At 35.7% G+C, this 17,396-nt stretch overlaps 1 protein-coding gene and 1 pseudogene across 1 annotated transcript in view; both read left to right on the forward strand.

The window, feature by feature from the left end:
• Positions 1–17,396, forward strand: part of PTBP2 (polypyrimidine tract binding protein 2) — an 843,808-nt gene that overhangs the window by 453,497 nt on the left and 372,915 nt on the right. The window lies entirely within an intron of this gene.
• Positions 435–769, forward strand: LOC126950080 (ubiquitin-conjugating enzyme E2 W-like; annotated as a pseudogene).

Below are 17,396 nucleotides of genomic sequence, written 5' to 3' on the forward strand. Positions count from 1 at the left end.
ACATGCAGTATTTGGTTTTCTATTCCTGCATTAAATTTTAAATCTGAGGCTGGGCGCTGTAATCTCAGCACTTTGGGAGGCCGAAGTGGGCGGATCACGAGGTTAGGAGTTCAAGATCAGCCTGGCCAACATGGTGAAACCCTGTCTCTAGTAAAGTTACAAAAAATTAACTGAGCGTGGTGGTGCGTGCCTGTAATCCCAGCTACTCAGGAGGCTGAGGCAGGAGAATGGCTTGAACCCGGGAGGCAGAGGTTGTGGTGAGCCGAGATCGCGCCATTGCCCCCCAGCCTGGGCAACAGGGTGAGACTCTGTCTCAAAAAAAAAAAAAAATTTTTACTTTTCTTTTCAGAATGATATCTTTTATTTCTAGACTGAGGTACGTTATGCCGAAGTATTGCATTTCTGTTGTTGGTTAAGAATTATTTCAGTCTTAACAACTACAGAAAGAACTGTTGGCTTTGCAAAATGCCCCACCTCCTGGGATGACTTTAAATGAAAAGAGTGTTCGGAATTCAATTACACAGTCATGTTTACTGGTGAAAATATTCCTGTTCGTCCTCATGATTACAGCAATGTTCATACCTGTTCATCCATTCTAACAGAAGACTGTTTCATAGGGCTGTCAGTCCAATCAGTTTGTCTCAGCATTATTAGCATGCTTTCCAGCTGCAAAGAAAAGACGTGACCACCAGATAATTCTTTTTATGTGCGAACACGTAACAAGAATCCAAAGGAAAAAAAATGGTGGTATAATGATGATACCTGTTGATGCCACTGTTATGATCCTTCTAGCAGAAGATAGTCCCATTGAGAAAATGAGCACTTTGATCATTCAGTCTTAGACTGGAAGTGACCTACAGGCAATGAAGACTACTTCCTTTTACTGCATTTTCACTGGTGTGCATTCTGGGCACATGTTGATCGCTGGTTCAGTCCAGGCAACTGACATACTTTTATTAGTCATACAGTACTAATGCAGGTGTCAGGAAATGTCAAATATAATTTGATTTTTTATTTTTATTTTTTAAGCTTTAGGAAAAGCTCCAGGTCCTCATGTATTGTGCAATAACAATGACTTCCTTGGCGATTTTGGTACGTTCATTGCCAGAAACGGACGTTGTAACAGGAAAAATTTTCATTAACTCCTGCCACTCAATGATTAATGCATGATAGGGCTATGAAATGAACTTATCAGTTACAGTGGGAATATAAATAAAGTGAGGGATCCAACATTACTTTAAAAGTCACCCCAACTGTTTATATTAGAATTCTATGCACTGTGATCCTAAGGTTAACAGCATGAATTAACATGCGTCTTTAAAGGACTGTAATGAAAAATCACTGCGTATTTATTTAATACTTTATATCTGCTGTCAAGTTGTTTTGACATGGAAGATTTTCAAGTAACGTTGGCAGAGAGGTACAGTATGTTATCCTTATGGTGAAAATAAATTCATTTGTTGTATATAATTCCTCAATCTCTGAAGTAAAGGTACGAGTAATATAGGGTAAGAATGGTTTAATCGAGGTTTTATTTTGGAAGAAAAATGGCAGTGATTATTAAATTGCTGCATTCTATAATTTGTGCTTGTTATTTGTACATTAAAGATTTTTTCCAAGTAGGTAACACTTTGTTAACTTCCTGCTAGCCATCAGCATGAGCCCTACTGCCTAAACACTATTTCATTTATTTATATTTGGAAAACCCATAAACATTTGTGTGTGCAATCTTGTTTCTTTGGTTATGTCAAGTTCGAATGTTCAAATACTTGTATTGAAAAACTTTTATTAAGTTTTGTCTTGTAAATTTTCTTTACTTGTTAAGTATCATCTTGTCCTTTAATCCTGTACCCAAAAATAGGAAATACATTTTTGACAGAAGCTTAACGTTTTAACAAAAGAGTGTGGACATTTTAATTTTAAAATTCAGGCAAAAATCGCAATCAAATAGTATGTTTGCTTATTTGTCTCAAGCAACCATATAGGTTTTTCTGGAGGGTTTTGTTTTGTTGTTGTGGAAAACAGTCTGCTTATAACTAGATGAAATTTACTGTAGAAAAAAAATTGTTGAAAGGTCCACGTGAGTTAATGATACTACAACTACTTTTTAAAAAATGATTAATGTATTTTTCTAAATTACCTTTTCACATATGCAAAATCTGTTTCTACTACAATGTTATTTTTACTCATGCCTTATTGTTGCACTCTTTTTGAAATATCCTGCAGTGAATTTATGAATCAATTTGGGCTTAAAACTAAAAACCAGTTGGCTGAATCGTTTGAAATATGTACCCCAGTAAAACTATTCAATCAATAATTGGTAAATAATATTTTAAAATGGTTTTTAATCTGTATAGATGACATTTTGTAGCTTTGTACATGTTGTTAATTAAGGGCATATAATTTTACACTCTAAAAGTATAATTGCTGAACTCAGGGGTGGGTAGACTTCAAAAATATGTCTGCTATAGAAATAACTAGAAAAAACTAAAGCCGTGGCCAACCACCAAATTGTGGACACTGTCTATATACTGCTAGTTAACAATTGCCACTTTTAAAAAATTATAAACATTTTTGTTCTATCTTGACTAGATATACTTAAGTTCTCACAATGATCTCTGTCAGTTTTATTAGCTGGCCTGTTCAACCAAGACAGAAAGTCTTTGAATTACTCATAGTTTTAAAATGCTTTTAACATGAAAAATTGCAGCTGCAAATGATGTATTTTCATATTTTACATAACTGCTCTACACTACTGTTTGACCTGATCTTTTCCTGGGGGTTAGAGAGGAATCTCTCTCCATATTACTGGTCCTCTTGCTAAAATGCTTTTATACAGAGATGACTGGTGACATTTATTCACCAAAGGAATTGATATACTGGGTCAAAGATTAACAATGCTATATTATAGAGTAATTGAGTTTTTTATAACAATATTTTAACATACCTCTCTCTCTCCATACAAATACCATAAAGTAAACTAAATGAAACAAAGGAAAGTAGAGGAAAATGAAATAATTTTGGTACATCTTATGGTTTAAAGAGAAGAAAATAAGATGAAATACCCTAAAATATAGGAGCACAAATATTCAAAATTCATAATCAGATTAACAACACTCTCTTGAATCTGGGAATCATTAAAAACTCTTTGCACTTAGATTTAATTTATATGTAAGTTACATTATTAAAAGTCATAAGGCATTTATCTGAGTCATTGCTCTGTAGAGGGCAATGAGTGAATGGCTTGTAATAATAAAAAGAATATTTACGCTGGGCATGGTGGCTCACAACTATAATCCCAGCACTTTGGGAGGCTGAGGTAGGTGGATCACTTGAGGTCAGGAGTTCCAGACCAGCCTGACCAACATGGAGAAACTCCATCTCTACTAAAAATACAAAATTACCCAGGTGTGGAGGTGCATGCCTGTGTCCCCAGCTACTCAGGAGGCTGAGGCAGGAGAATCACTTGAACCCAGGGGACAGAGGTTGAAGTGAGCTGAGATTGCGCCGTTGCACTCCAGCCTGGGCCACAAGAGCAAAACTCCATCTCAAAAAAAAAAAAAAAAAAAAAAATCTCTGTGTTGTATAATATATTGTTGAAAGACAACCAGAATATCAAGAAATGTATATAGGAATATGCTACTTGCCTCCTCCTTCCCTCATGGGGCACTATTTGCTTCATAGACCTACTGAATTAGACTTTCATACTTAGAAGATAATGTACACTCTTCTTTTTTATTTATTTGTTTTTAGGTCATTCTCCTGGTTTGCCAAATTCTGTTAAGATGGTGATACATTCACTTCCTTATTTATGCATGCTTAGATCATGAAAATGGTGTCCTTCCAATTTTTTTTTTTTTTTTGTCAAGTAGGGATTAATGCCATTTGTTTTAAAGAGAAAGATTGTTTTCAGTTTTTAAGATGGTTAAAAAAAATACATTTTATAGTTGTTCTCTTAAGGAATTAATATTCACTTCTGAAGGACTTACTTGTAATATGTAATATGTAATTTATAATTTTAGCCAGCAGGGAAATAAAGTATTTTTAACCCCCAGAATAAAGTGCTGGAAATAACTTTTATATAGTCAAGAGTTCATCTGGAGATAGATCTTAATCCTTGTTGTTTAGACTAGGAATATCAATATTTGGTATAAAGTAACTAGAATAGTTTATTACTTTTTCCCTTATGAAATTTTAAATATATGTAAATATATATATCATTAGATTCCTGTGGTGGAAAATAATTTCTTCAGATTCTAAAACAGGTGTCTAGTGACTGCTTAATTATTTCCAAATTGCATCAAAGATGAATTGGTAAATAATGGATATGAGTAGTGATATGAAAATGGTTATGTAACTACATATTACTTGTTTCTGGTAATCAAGTCTTATTTTTTTAAAGCCTATTGTTTTTGAGAATTGAGATATTTAAAACTCATTATAACTTGTTCCTAAAAATAGAAGAAAAGAGGAGGTACTGTGTATTCAAAAAGTTGTTTAAATAAAGAATTCAGTGTCACAAAAAAAAGAATTAATTTCAGTCTTTATTTAAATTGCTTTAGTTGTTTCACATAAAGAATATACGCTTATTGTAAAGAGGAAATCAAATGACATAGAAGTATGTGAAGTAAAAAGCCCAGTCTGTGTCAATTTTTCTTACCTACTCACCAAGTGTAAGCACTTTTAAGGCTGATGTGTATCCTTTCAATCACTTCTATACATGTCTAAACACTATTTATAATGCGTAGCAAAAAATGAGATGATACAACATATGTTGTCCTATAACTTGCTTTATTTGTACAACATATATCATAAACAATCTTTCATTTCAATATATTCATATAAATCATGTTCTTCTTATTGGCTGCTAACTGGATGTACATACTTTACTAAGTTACTTCTCTATTGAAAGGCATTTAGGTGGTCTCCAACATTTTTGGCTAAAACAAAAACTGCATTCGTCATTTTTGAACTTTTTCCCTTGATCATTTGTGTGCAGTTAAGATTTATGGAATAACAGGCTATGAATTTGTAAACTTTAAGTACTACTGAGAAATTTCTCCCCAAGATAAAATAGAACTTAACACCTTATAAAATTCGGCTTTTTCCAAGCTGATGTTTGCAATACTTTGGAAAACGAAAAGAAGCAAATCAAAGAGTATATTCAGTTTTGAACCTACCTATCTGTTACTATCAGGATAAGTTAAGCTATGTTGCATAATAAATTATGCTAATAATTGCATAATAAATTATATGCTATGTTGCATATAAATAAATTAACCTGGAAAAACCTGGTCTAACATAATGATTAATTTTTTACTTATACTCTATGTATGTTTCAGGTTAGCAATGGTCTTCATTCTGCATAGTCCCTTGGGAACTCAAGATGATAGAGCCTCATCTTTTAGTTGCATATTCTAGAACACATGGTTTCCTCAGTCACTATGGCAGGAGAAGAGTGACTAGAGAATTGTGCATGGACATATTTGGTTCTATACTAGCACTACAAAATAAGCTCACATTTTCTTTAGTTAAAAAATTGTAACTCTGAAGCCTTCTGGCCAGGGGCTGTTGTCTTTAGCAGCACTACCTCCATGCCAGCAGTGGATCATTAGTATTTCTGATACTAATGCTGAAACTCTGCACTGTGCAAAAATGGAAACTGAATTGGCCATCTTCTTTGGCTGGTCCTATTCTTGTCTCTTGCTACCACCATTACTGACCTCAGTCAGTTTACCTGGGCCTCTAGTCATTTCTCTAGAAATGAGATAATATACACCCTCTCTCAAAATCACATTAAGAAAGGTTTTTTGTAGTAACCTAGTTATTGTCATTCTTTAGAAATAAAGCACTTTCAGTTCAATTCACAGGGTGACTTGGCTAGTAGAGGGTTCTAGCCACATTCCCTTCCAGAGTTCTATGATCTACAGATAAGCCTACAAACCACCCCATCCATTATGGTGAGTTCTCTGTTAGGGCTATTACCCCCTTTCTGCCTCTAACATTAATTAGTCTGGCAGACAACCTCAAAGGAAAAATTAGAGGCAATATACCTGTCCTTTTCCCTGAATACTAATAGATGTAAGTGAAAGAGCATGGTCTCCCTCCATCCTACATCCTCCAAAGACCAAGTGGTTAAATGTATTGTTGTTAATATAAAAAAAAACCCTTCTTATTTTTTTCTCTCATTAACACTGGTTTCTGCACATATGCAGAAGCCGACCACTGTTACTATGAATGGAAATCTTTAGACAGTATTTCATAAGCATCTTCATTGTATGCAAATAAATAGAGACAGAATACTATAATATTTCAGGTCAAGAAATATGAAATTTTACAAATTAAATAAATAAAAATAAAAAATAGGAAATTGATAAAAATCTTGATTGATTAGTTTTAAATAACCCTAAGAATTATTTTTTATTTTTAATATCTCTTCAATTTTATGTTTAAAAATTGTACACCTGGCTGATCTCAAACTTTATTGTTCCTCATATATCCCGTTACAATATATTGGATAACTTGTTTTTTAAAAAGCTTTCCTAAATTGTCTGATACATTTCAAAGTCAGAAGTGAGCATAAAATTCATAACCAGATTTGGTCCAATAATTTATGCTGTGTAGAGACTTATCGCTATTTAAACAAAAGGAAAAAATGGAAACTCTTTAAAGAGCAAACAGTAGGTTAAAATAAGTGTGGCTTTTCTCCCAGTAAGAAATTTCTGAAAATTCCTGTTGTTGGCCAGGTTGTGCTGCAGATGTTCAGACTTACAACAGAGATTTCTTAAGACGGATGCCAAAAATTTGGTGTGAAAGAAAAAGTGAGATTTACACTCAAACAGCCCAAGGATTCCTCATCATCCAGGATTCTGTGTGGTTGTATTATTTCATTACGTCTCCTGAAAATTTATTCAAAAACAATTCTTAGAAGATATTAGATGTCTCATTAAGTGCTTGGCATTAACTTACTAAAAATACATATATACCAAAAATTGTAAGTGCTGCCTTCAAGAAGCTCACACTTGTTTAGAAACAACCACAGTGAACTAGTTTAAAAAACAAAAATAAAAAAGTAAAAGGAATAGGTCTCCCAAGAATAAGCCCTGACCTTTTCAATACTACTTCCATGGCAGATGTTCCTTCCAGCTGTGAATGTTGGTATTGATCATTATGAGAACATGACACTGAATATAGGTCAGTGGCAGGATTTGTTGCCACATCAGGAGATAAATGACTTGCTGGACAGAGTCTGATCGAGGTAGAATGGATTGTGAAAACTCTCATGCTGGGCTGCACATAAGGTTTTGAAACTAGAAAGCAGATAAAACAAGGCAGGCAGAGAGACAGGGCAAATAGCAGGGATTAGAGAGGGCACAAAGCAGGTGAGGCGAGCACACAATACAGTTTTCTGACAGCAGCTGAATTTCCAGTGGGGCCCGGGGACCCACTGATCTTTCTCACTGATTTATTCATTAGGTGGAAAAAATGTGGGTTAAGCTCTAAGACTTCAAATTTGTTCAGATACTAGACATGGAATATTCAGATTATAGATTCTTAACCAAGCTACAAAATCTAGTCATTGAGTCAGTGTGGTTTCACCAGTCTTTTCCTTCTTTCCCTGTAGGAACTTCCAATTGCTTCCTGAAGCCAAAACTAACAAGGTCTGCCCGTGAAATATTAATGCTAAAACAGCCCAACATAGGGACAAGCACAGTAGATGGAAAGTCAGAAATCTTGGGTGCTAATTTGTGTTCTGTTTGTAATTAGCAATATAATGTAACCAATATCACTTAACATCTTTGGGTCTCAGTTTTCTCATCTTTAAAATGAGAGACTCTGAGATTATCCCAGTTCTAATATTTCTGCTAGTTTCTGTGGTTCTATTTTACCTATTTCACCTGTCAGCAAATAAAAAGCAAATTTTACTTGCTGGTACTGATACATTTTTTACTACTTACATTTTGTGAATATTTGATAGTGAATGGATTAGAAAAATGACAGTTGCAGAAGATTTGTTATTGGTGTTATTGGAATATCATTACTAAATCTAGAGCTCTTACCAAAGCAAACTGACAGTTACTTCTAAGTCTTCCTTTTGGAGTTACTCACAAATGAACACATTCTTGTTTAATAGAAAACAAAGACATTTTAATTGCCTGAGCTAGATACTTCTATTTGTTTTATGTCTGCAGTCAGAACCAGACCCTTGTGGATAATGTTAAAAGATGGATATTCTTGTCCCTGAGCTTTCTTCTTTTTTGTGTAAATTATAACAATTGCTTCGGGGATTGGGCATTTGGACAAGCCATAAAATAATCAACATTTTAATGCTGTTTTGTGGCAACCCAGGACTCTTTGAATTAGTGGCTAGATTAACCATTCACAGGTGTAAGCATTCCATTCCTACCTGGCTTTAATAGTCCTGGTCATTGGAGGAATAAATTCTCTTGGTTAGTTTGAAGGCTTATCAAAATAATTTCTTGAATGTGAATAAGTGACTCCAGCACTGATAACTAGGTTTTCCTTAAGTCTAATGCTATTTCTGCACTCCTCAAAATAACAGTAGAAAAGTGACTCATTTATCATCCTTTACTATAAAAGAACTATTCCAAACAGAAACCATTTAGCTGCATTTGCCAAATTGTGTGTGAATGTTTATGTATATTTCTAACCAGTCTTAAGTCTGTTTTTACCATAAAACTTTCCAGGCAGGTGTTAAAAACCATATTTCAATAAAACTACCTTCAGAAACTACCTGCAAACACATGCTATAGCTCATTTAAACAACAAATATCTTGGGTTTGGTTTTGGTCACTGTTTTGGAGTTTCAAATCAAGTCTCCAATAAGGGAGGCCCCAGCTCAACATTAAGTTGATTCGTTTCTTTCCATCTCTCTTTTGTCTTAATTATTTTAAATCTATTCTGCCACTTCGACATTTCAAACTCAACAGCTTTATAACTGTGAAATATTGTCACAATATATTATGCTAATGGGCCTAATTAATTCCCAGGGAAACTTTCCTGTGGACTGTGATATGTGTATGATAAAACCACCAGTTCTCAATGAAACTTGATGTTTCAAACTTGATGTTTGTAACTGCTGCTGTATAATTTGTTTTCCTATGTCAGAAAGCTAGTGAGCATATTTTAATGGCCCCAATGCATCTTTGTTCTTCATCAGACTGCTGTTTACTGGAGTGTATGACCTGCTTACCATCCAGGCAAATATAAGGCACTCAGTAATTAATTATTATGGCGGTGAGTCTGTCTGGAGAAGAAATGACTATTGAGAGTAAGAAAATCCTAGTCAAGTACCCTGCCCACTCTGATTTCACACCTTGAGGAACTCAAAATGCAGAAATTTTTGGAGAGATATAGCAAAGTGGAGAAGCCCCTGATAATTCAATTTGAAATTCTTTATAATAAATACTTCTTATTCCCAGAAGTATAATCCAAACTGTGATTCTCAGCATTGCCAATTCCTACTGCACTCCAGGAAAGATATCAGATGACTAAGTCTGCAGGGCTAATGATACTTTGAAAAACAAATGCTCTAGTTGGATCTGAGAAGCTGTAGAAAATGGGTAGCATAAATTCTCTCAAGAATATAATGAGCTCTAAGTCTTCCAAAGACTGCAGCCCAATGTGGCCAAAACTTTACTGGACTGAGTTCCGGGAGACGGTTTGAATCTTGGCTCTGGTATTCAAGGAATATAGAGTATTTAATCTTTTTAGCTTTACCTTTCTAAGCTTGACAAACAATATCTACCTCCAAAGGCTGTTAATGAGCTAACAAGCAAAAGCTTAACAACTTATGATACAAAGTAGGCACTTGATGTATGTTTTTTCCATCTTCTCCAAAAGCCTTTTCAGCTCCTCCACTTCAAAGCGTCTGTCCTTTCTTTGGGCTTAGCAGAATTTCTTTTCTGCACATTGCATTTTAGCACACAATCAGGCACTGCCTGATAGCGACAGTCCTTTATTTTAGGTGACTGTATATTTTCTTCCTGAAAACAAGCTAATTTCTTTGAATTCGAGTGTCCCATATTATCCTTTTCTGGCCTGCCCCCTACTCATCCCCACAACAATATCTGGTACAGCTTGCTGATAAATACTAGTGGAACTGAACTAAAAATATTTGTCATCCTTTTCTCCTCCTCGATAGTTTTTACTATTAATTAATGCCTGTAATTATGGCCCACATTAAGTTTGAAAATACATGGTATACCCTTGTATAATCATAAATTGTAGACAATTGAGTATCACTAAATTAAAACAGCAGCTATATATTTGGAAACAATTTCATAAATAGCATAGGGCACTATTAATGACCTATGGAGCAGCCAACAGCAGTGGCACAGTTACTGCGTTCTCAATAGACTTTCTTTTTTTATTTTTTATTTTTTTATTTCAATAGGTTTTTGGGGAACACGTGGTGTTTAGTTACATGAATAAGTTCTTTAGTGGTGACTTCCAAGTTTTTGGTGCACCCATCACCCCCAAGCAGTGAACACTGTACCCAATGTGTAGTCTATTATCCCTCACCACCGCCCACCCTTTCCCCCAAGTCCCCAAAGTCCAATGAATCATTCTTATGCCTTTGTGTCCTCATAGTTTAGCTCTCACATATGAGTGAGAACATACAATGTTTGGTTTTCCATTCCTGAGTTACCTTACTTACAATAATACTCTCCAATTCCATCCAGGTTGCTGCAAATGCCATTAATTAATTCATTCCTTTTAATGGCTAAGTAGTGTGTATATATACACACACACACACACACACACACATATATGTATCTCACATTTTCTTTATCTGCTCAGTGATTGATGGGCATTTGGGCTTGTTCCATATTTTTGCACTTGCAATTTGTGCTGCTATAAACATGCGTGTGCAAGTATCTTTTTCATATGACTTCTTTTCCTCTTGGTAGATACGCAGTAGTGGGATTGCTGGATCAAACAGTAGATCTACTTTTAGTTCTTTAAGGAATTGCCACACTATTTTCCATAATAGTTGTACTAGTTTACATTCCCACCAACAGGGTAAAAGTGCTCCCTTTTCAGTGCATAGACACCAACTTGTATTATTTTTTGTTTTTTTGATTATGGTCATTCTTGCACGAGTAAAGTGGTATTGCATTGTGGTTTTGAATTGCATTTCTCTGATAATTAGTGATGTTCAGCATTTTTCCATATGCTTGTTTGCCATTTGTTTATCTTATTTTGAGAATTGTCTACTCATGTCCTTAGTCCACGTTTTCATGGGATTGTTTGTTTTTTCTTGCTGATTTGTTTGAGTTATTTGTAGATTCTGGGTATTAGTTCTTTGTCGGATGTATAGATTGTGCAGATTTTCTTTCACTCTGTGAGTTGTCTGTTAACTCTGCTAATTATTTCTTTTGCTGTGCAGAAGCTCTTTAGTTTAATTAAGTCCCATCTATTTATGTTGGTTTTTGTTGCATTTGCTTTTGGGTTCGTGGTCATGAAGTCTTTGTCTAAGCCAATGTCTAAAAGTGTTTTTCCTATTTTATCTTCTAGAATCTTTATGGTTTCAGGTCTTAGATTTAAGCCTTTGATCCATCTTGAGTTGATTTTTGTATAAGGTGAGAGGTGAGAACCCAGTTTCGTTCCTCTACATCTGGCTTGCCAATTATACCAGCACCATTGGTTGAATAGGATTTCCTTTCCCCACTTCATGTTTTTGTTTCCTTTGTCAAAGATCAGTTGGCTGTAAATATTTCACTTTATTTCAGGATTCTGTGTTCTGTTACATTGGTCTATGTGCATATTTTCATATCAGTTACATGCTATTATGGTGACTACAACTTTATAGTATAGTTTGAAGTCAGGTACTGTGATGCCTCCAGATTTGTTCCTTTTGCTTAGTCTTGCTTTGGCTATTAGGCCTCTCTTTTGGTTCCATATGAATTTTAGGATTGTTATTTATAGCTTTGTGACAAATGATGGTGGTATTTTTATGGGAATTGCATTGAATTTGTCGATTGCTTTTGGCAGTATGGCCATTTTCACTATATTGATTCTATCCACCCATGAGCACAAGATGTGTTTCCATTTGTTTGTGATTCCATATGATTTTCTTCAGCAGTGTTTTATAGTTTTCCTTATAGAGGTCTTTCACATCCTTGGTTAGGTATATTCTTAAGTTTTTTTTTTTTGGTTTTTTTTTTTTTGCAGCTATTGTGAAAGGGGTCGAGTTCTTGATTTGACTCTCAGCATGGTCACTGTTGGTGTATAGCAGAGCTACTAATCTGTGTACATTAATTTTGCATTCTGAAACTTCACTGAATTCATTTACCAGTTCCAGGAGCTTTTTGGATGAGTCTTTAGGGTTTTCTAGGTATACAATCATATCATCAGCAAACAGTGACAGTTTGACTTCCTCTTTATGGATTTGGATCCCCTTTATTTCTTTCCCTTGTCTGATTGCTCTGGCTAGGACTTCCAGCACTATGTTGAATAGAAGTGGTGAAATTGGGCATCCTTGTCTTGTTCCAGTTCTTGGAGGGGATGCTTTCGACTTTTCCCCATTCAGTATAATGTTGGCTGTGGGTTTGTCGTAGATGGCATTTATTACCTTAAGATATGTCCCTTCTATGCTTATTTTGTTGAGGATTTTAATCATAAAGGCATGCTGGATTTTGACAAACGGTGTTTCTGTGTCTATTGAGATGATATGTGATGTTTAAACAATTTTTTTGTTTATGTTGTCTATCACATTTATTGACTTGCATATGTTTAACCATCCCTGCGTCCCTGGTATGAAACCCATTTGATCATCTTTTTGATATGTTGTTGGATTCAGCTTGCTAGTATTTTGTTGGGGATTTTTGCATGAATGTTCATCAGGGATATTGGTCTATAGTTTTCTTTTTTTTTTGTCCTTCCTTAATTTTGGTATTAGGATGATACTGACTTCGCAGAATGATTTAGGGAGGATTCCTTCTTTCTCTATCCTTTGGAATAGTGTCAGTAGGATTGGTACCAATTCTTTGAACGTCTGATAGAATTTAGCTGTGAATCTGTCTGGTCCTGGACTTCTTTTTGGTGGTAAGTTTTTATTACCCTTTCAATCTCACTGCTTGTTATTGGTCTGTTCAGAGATTCAGATACCTTCCTGGTTTAATCTAGGAGGGTTGTATATTTCCTGGAATATATCCATCTCCTCTAGGTTTTCTATTTTGTGTGCATAAATGTATTCATAGTAGCCTTGGATAATCTTTTGTATTTCTGTCACCAGTTGTACTATCTCCCATTTTGTTTCTAATTGAGCTTATTTGGATCGTCTCTCTTCTTGGCTAATCTCGCTAATGGTCTATCAATTTTATCTGTCTGTTCAAAGAATCAGTTTTTTGTTTCATTTAGCTTTTGTACTATTTTGTTTCAATTTCATTTAGTTCTGCTCTGATCTTTATTATTTCTTTTCTTCTCTTAGGTTTGGGTTTGGATTGTTCTTGTTTCTCCAGTTTTGTGAGGTAAGAGTACAAATTGTCTATTTGTGCTCTTTCAGACTTTTTCATGTAGACATTTAATCCTATGAGCTTTCGTCTTAGCACCACTTTTGCTGTATCCCAGAGGATTTGATAGGTTGTGTCATTATTATTGTTCACTTCGAAGAATCTTTTTTTTTCCATCTTAATTACATTGTTGATGCAATTATCATTCAGGAGCAGGTTATTTAATTTCCATGTGTTTGCCTGGTTTTAAGGGTTCCTTTTGGAGTTGATTTCCAATTTTATTACACTGTGATCTGAGAGGGTACTTGATATAATTTTGATTTTCTTGAATTTACTGAGACTTGTTTTGTGGCCTATTATATGGTCTATCTTGGAGAAACTTCCATGTGCTGATGACTAGAATGTATGTTCTGCAATTGTTAAGTATAATGTTCTATAAATATCTGTTAAGTCATTTGTTGTAGGGTATAGTTTAAGTCCACTGTTTCTTTGTTGACTTTCTGTCTTGATGACCTGTCCAGTGCTGTTAGTGGAGTATTAAAGTCCCCCACTTATTATTGTGTTGCCATCTATCTCATTTCTTAGGTCTAATAGTAATTGTTTTATAAATTTGGGAGCTCCAATGTTAAGTGCATATATATTTAGAATTGTGATATTTTCCTGTTGGACTAGTTCTTTTACCATTATATAGTATCTCTCTTTGTCTTTTTAAACTGCTATTGCTTTAAAGTTTGTTTTGTCTTATATAAGAATAGCTACTCCTGCTTGCTTTTGGTGTCCATTTGCATGGAATGTCTTTTTCTACCCCTTTACCTTAAGTTTATGTGAGTCTTTACATGTTAGGTGAATCTCCTGAAGACAGCAGAAACCTGATTGGTGAATTTTTATTCATTCTGCCATTCTTTATCTTTTCAGTGTAGCATTTAGGGTATTTACATTCAATGTCAATATTGTGATGTGAGATATTTTTCTCTTCATCGTGTCACTTGTTGCCTTAATACCTTGTGGGATTTTCTTAATTGTGTTGTCACATAGGTCCTGTGAGATTTATGCTATAAGGAGGCCCTATTTTGGTGTATTTTGAGGAATTCCTTCAAAATTTAGAGCTTCTTTTAACAGTTCTTGTAGTGATGGCTTTGTAGTGGCAAATTCTCTCAGCATTTGTTTGTCTGAAAAAGACTGTATCTTTCCTTCATTTATGAAGCTTAGTTTGGCTGGATACAAAATTCTTGACTCATAACTGTTTTGTTTAAGAAGGCTAAAAGTAGGACCCCAGTCCCTTCAAGCTTATAGGGTTTCTGCTTAGAAATCTGCTATTAATCTGACAGGTTTTTCCATTGTAGGCTACCTGTTGTTTTTGCCTCATACCTCTTAAGACTCTTTCCTTTATCTTGACTTTAGATAACCTGATGACTATATGCCTAGGCAACGATCTTCTTGTAATGAATTTCCCAGGTGTTCTTTGAGCTTCTTGTATTTGGATATTTAGCTTGCTAGCAAGGCTAGGGAAGGTTTCCTCAATTATTCACTCAAATATGTTTTGCAAACTTTTAGATTTCTGTTCTTCCTCAGGAACACCAATTATTCTTAGATTTGGATGTTTAACATAGTCCCAAACTTCTTGGAGGCTTTGTTCATTATTTTTCATTATTTTTTTCTTTGTATTTAATGGATTGAGTTAATTTGAAAGCCTTGTCTTCAAAACCTGAAGTTCTTTCTTCTACTTGTTGGATTCTATTGCTGAGACTTTCCAATGCAAATTTTGCATTTTTCTAACTATGTTTTTAATTTCCAGAAGTTGTTTTTTTATTGATGTTGTCTATTTCACGGAATAATTATTCTTTCATATCCTGTATCATGTTTTTTATTTCTTTAAGTTGGACTTCACCTTTCTCTCGTGCTTCTTTGATTAGCTTAATAATTGACCTCCTAATCCTTTTTCTGGCAATTCAGAAATTTCATCTTGGCTTGGATCCACTCATTCCTGGTGAGCTGGTATGATCTTTTGGGGGTGGTAAGGAACCTTGTTTTGTCATATTACCAGAATTGTTTTTCTGGTTCTTTCTCATTTCGGTAGAGTATGCCAGTGGGAAGATCTGGGACTCAAGCACTGCTGTTCAGATTCTTTTGTCCTGTGAGGTGTTCCGCTGATGTGGTGTTCTCTCTCCTCCCCTAGGATTGGGGCTTCCTGGGAGCCAAACTATAGTGATTGATTTTTCTTCTGGGGCTAGCCATCCAGCAGAGCTACTGGTTCCATCCTGGTACTGGGAAGTGTCTGCAGAGTCCTGTAATGTTATTTGTCTTCAGGTCTTGCAGCCGTGGATACCAGTACCTGCTCTGGTGGAGGTAGCAGGGGAATGAGGTGGACTCTGTGAGGATCCTTGATTGTGTTTTTGTTTAGTGTGCTGGTTTCGTGTTGGTTGGCCTCCAGCCAGGAGGTGATGCTTTCAAGACTGCATAAGCTGTGGTCAGTTTTTCAGCGTCTCAGGGAGCCTGCAGGGGTGATTCAGTTCCTTCAAAGGTTCTGTGGATTCTCCTGGTATGTTCCTGCGGTCATTCTTGGAGCAAAATTCACATTGTGAGTCTCCACACTCTGCTCTGTTTGTCCAAGGGGAGCAGCAACCTAGTCCAGACTCCTATCTGCCATCTTAATCTTCAAGTAGACTTTCTACAAAGCCAAACATTCTCTTTGCTCTTTATTCAAAAGGTTACTCAATTTTTCTAGATGGGTTAACAGACCTACCTAAAAAGATGACAGTGTGTATCCGGTACCAGGGCTGCTGCTAACTTATTTTTAAAAATTCCCCCAAGACCGTTTTCTACTACACATCCCATAATGCCAACACATTTGGGCACTCTGACACCAAACAGCAGTACTGAAACCAGGCCCTGGAGTTTAGGATACTGACTCTGAGTTGGACACCTAAGTTATGTGCAACATGTTGGCTTAGTCTGGACACCAACAAACTGGACCCACATTTGGGCAGGCTAGTAGCAGGGCCAGTTAGGGATTATTTCAAGAATGGGTCTACCAACATAAGAGGTTCCCACTCCCAACACTCGGCAAACATCACCAACAATCTCCACATTTCCAATTCGAATAGACACTTCAGTTCTAATCCTACCCTAACAGAGATGGCTATCCATCAGAAATGTGTGCCCCATCTCGCAAATTTAGATTTGTTTCTGTGAAGTGGCTGCCAGCCAAGGACTACATATCTCAGCCTCCCTGCCTCCCTTGCATCTAGAGGACCCATGTGTTTGTTAGTCCTCTCCTATAGAATTTGTGTGGAAGTAATGTGTGATACCTCAGGCCAATGTGGTTAAGAAGCAAGTGTGCATCATCTTCACTTTACCCATCTGCTAGACGGATAGCAAGAATTCCAAGAAGCTAGGGGATGGCCAAGCCATATAATGGATAGAGTCTGCATCTTTGAATTATCAGGGGAGGAAAGCTGACTGATAATCAGAATTATTCAACTTGAATAATTAGGGTTAATAACTTAGTGTGTTATGTTACAAAACTTTGGGTATTTGTTACAGCACCCTATGTTACCCTAATTAATATATGTATTAATTAATATGGTAATTAATACCTCTCTGTTGCGTTTTACACTGTTGATTGTGTCTTCCTTGACATTTGCTACTACCTGTAGTGACTGTATCTTTTTTGACCACTTACACCCACACCAACCTTGTACCTTGAATCCTTTTTCTCTGCCTCTCTTTTAAAGTTGGCATTCTCCATCCTTAGTCCGCTGCCTGCATTGCTCCTCCTACACAATCCCATTACAACTTTAAAGTGTATTGTTCACTTCCGAATTTTATCACTTGCCTAATTTTTAGCCTGTAATTTTTTCCTATCCTTCCTGTAACCCCAATTCACTCCTTGCTTTATTCTCAGTAACTGGCACCATC

Source organism: Macaca thibetana, chromosome 1 (assembly GCF_024542745.1).
Source record: "Macaca thibetana thibetana isolate TM-01 chromosome 1, ASM2454274v1, whole genome shotgun sequence".
In the NCBI taxonomy this organism is placed as follows: Eukaryota; Metazoa; Chordata; class Mammalia; order Primates; family Cercopithecidae; genus Macaca; species Macaca thibetana.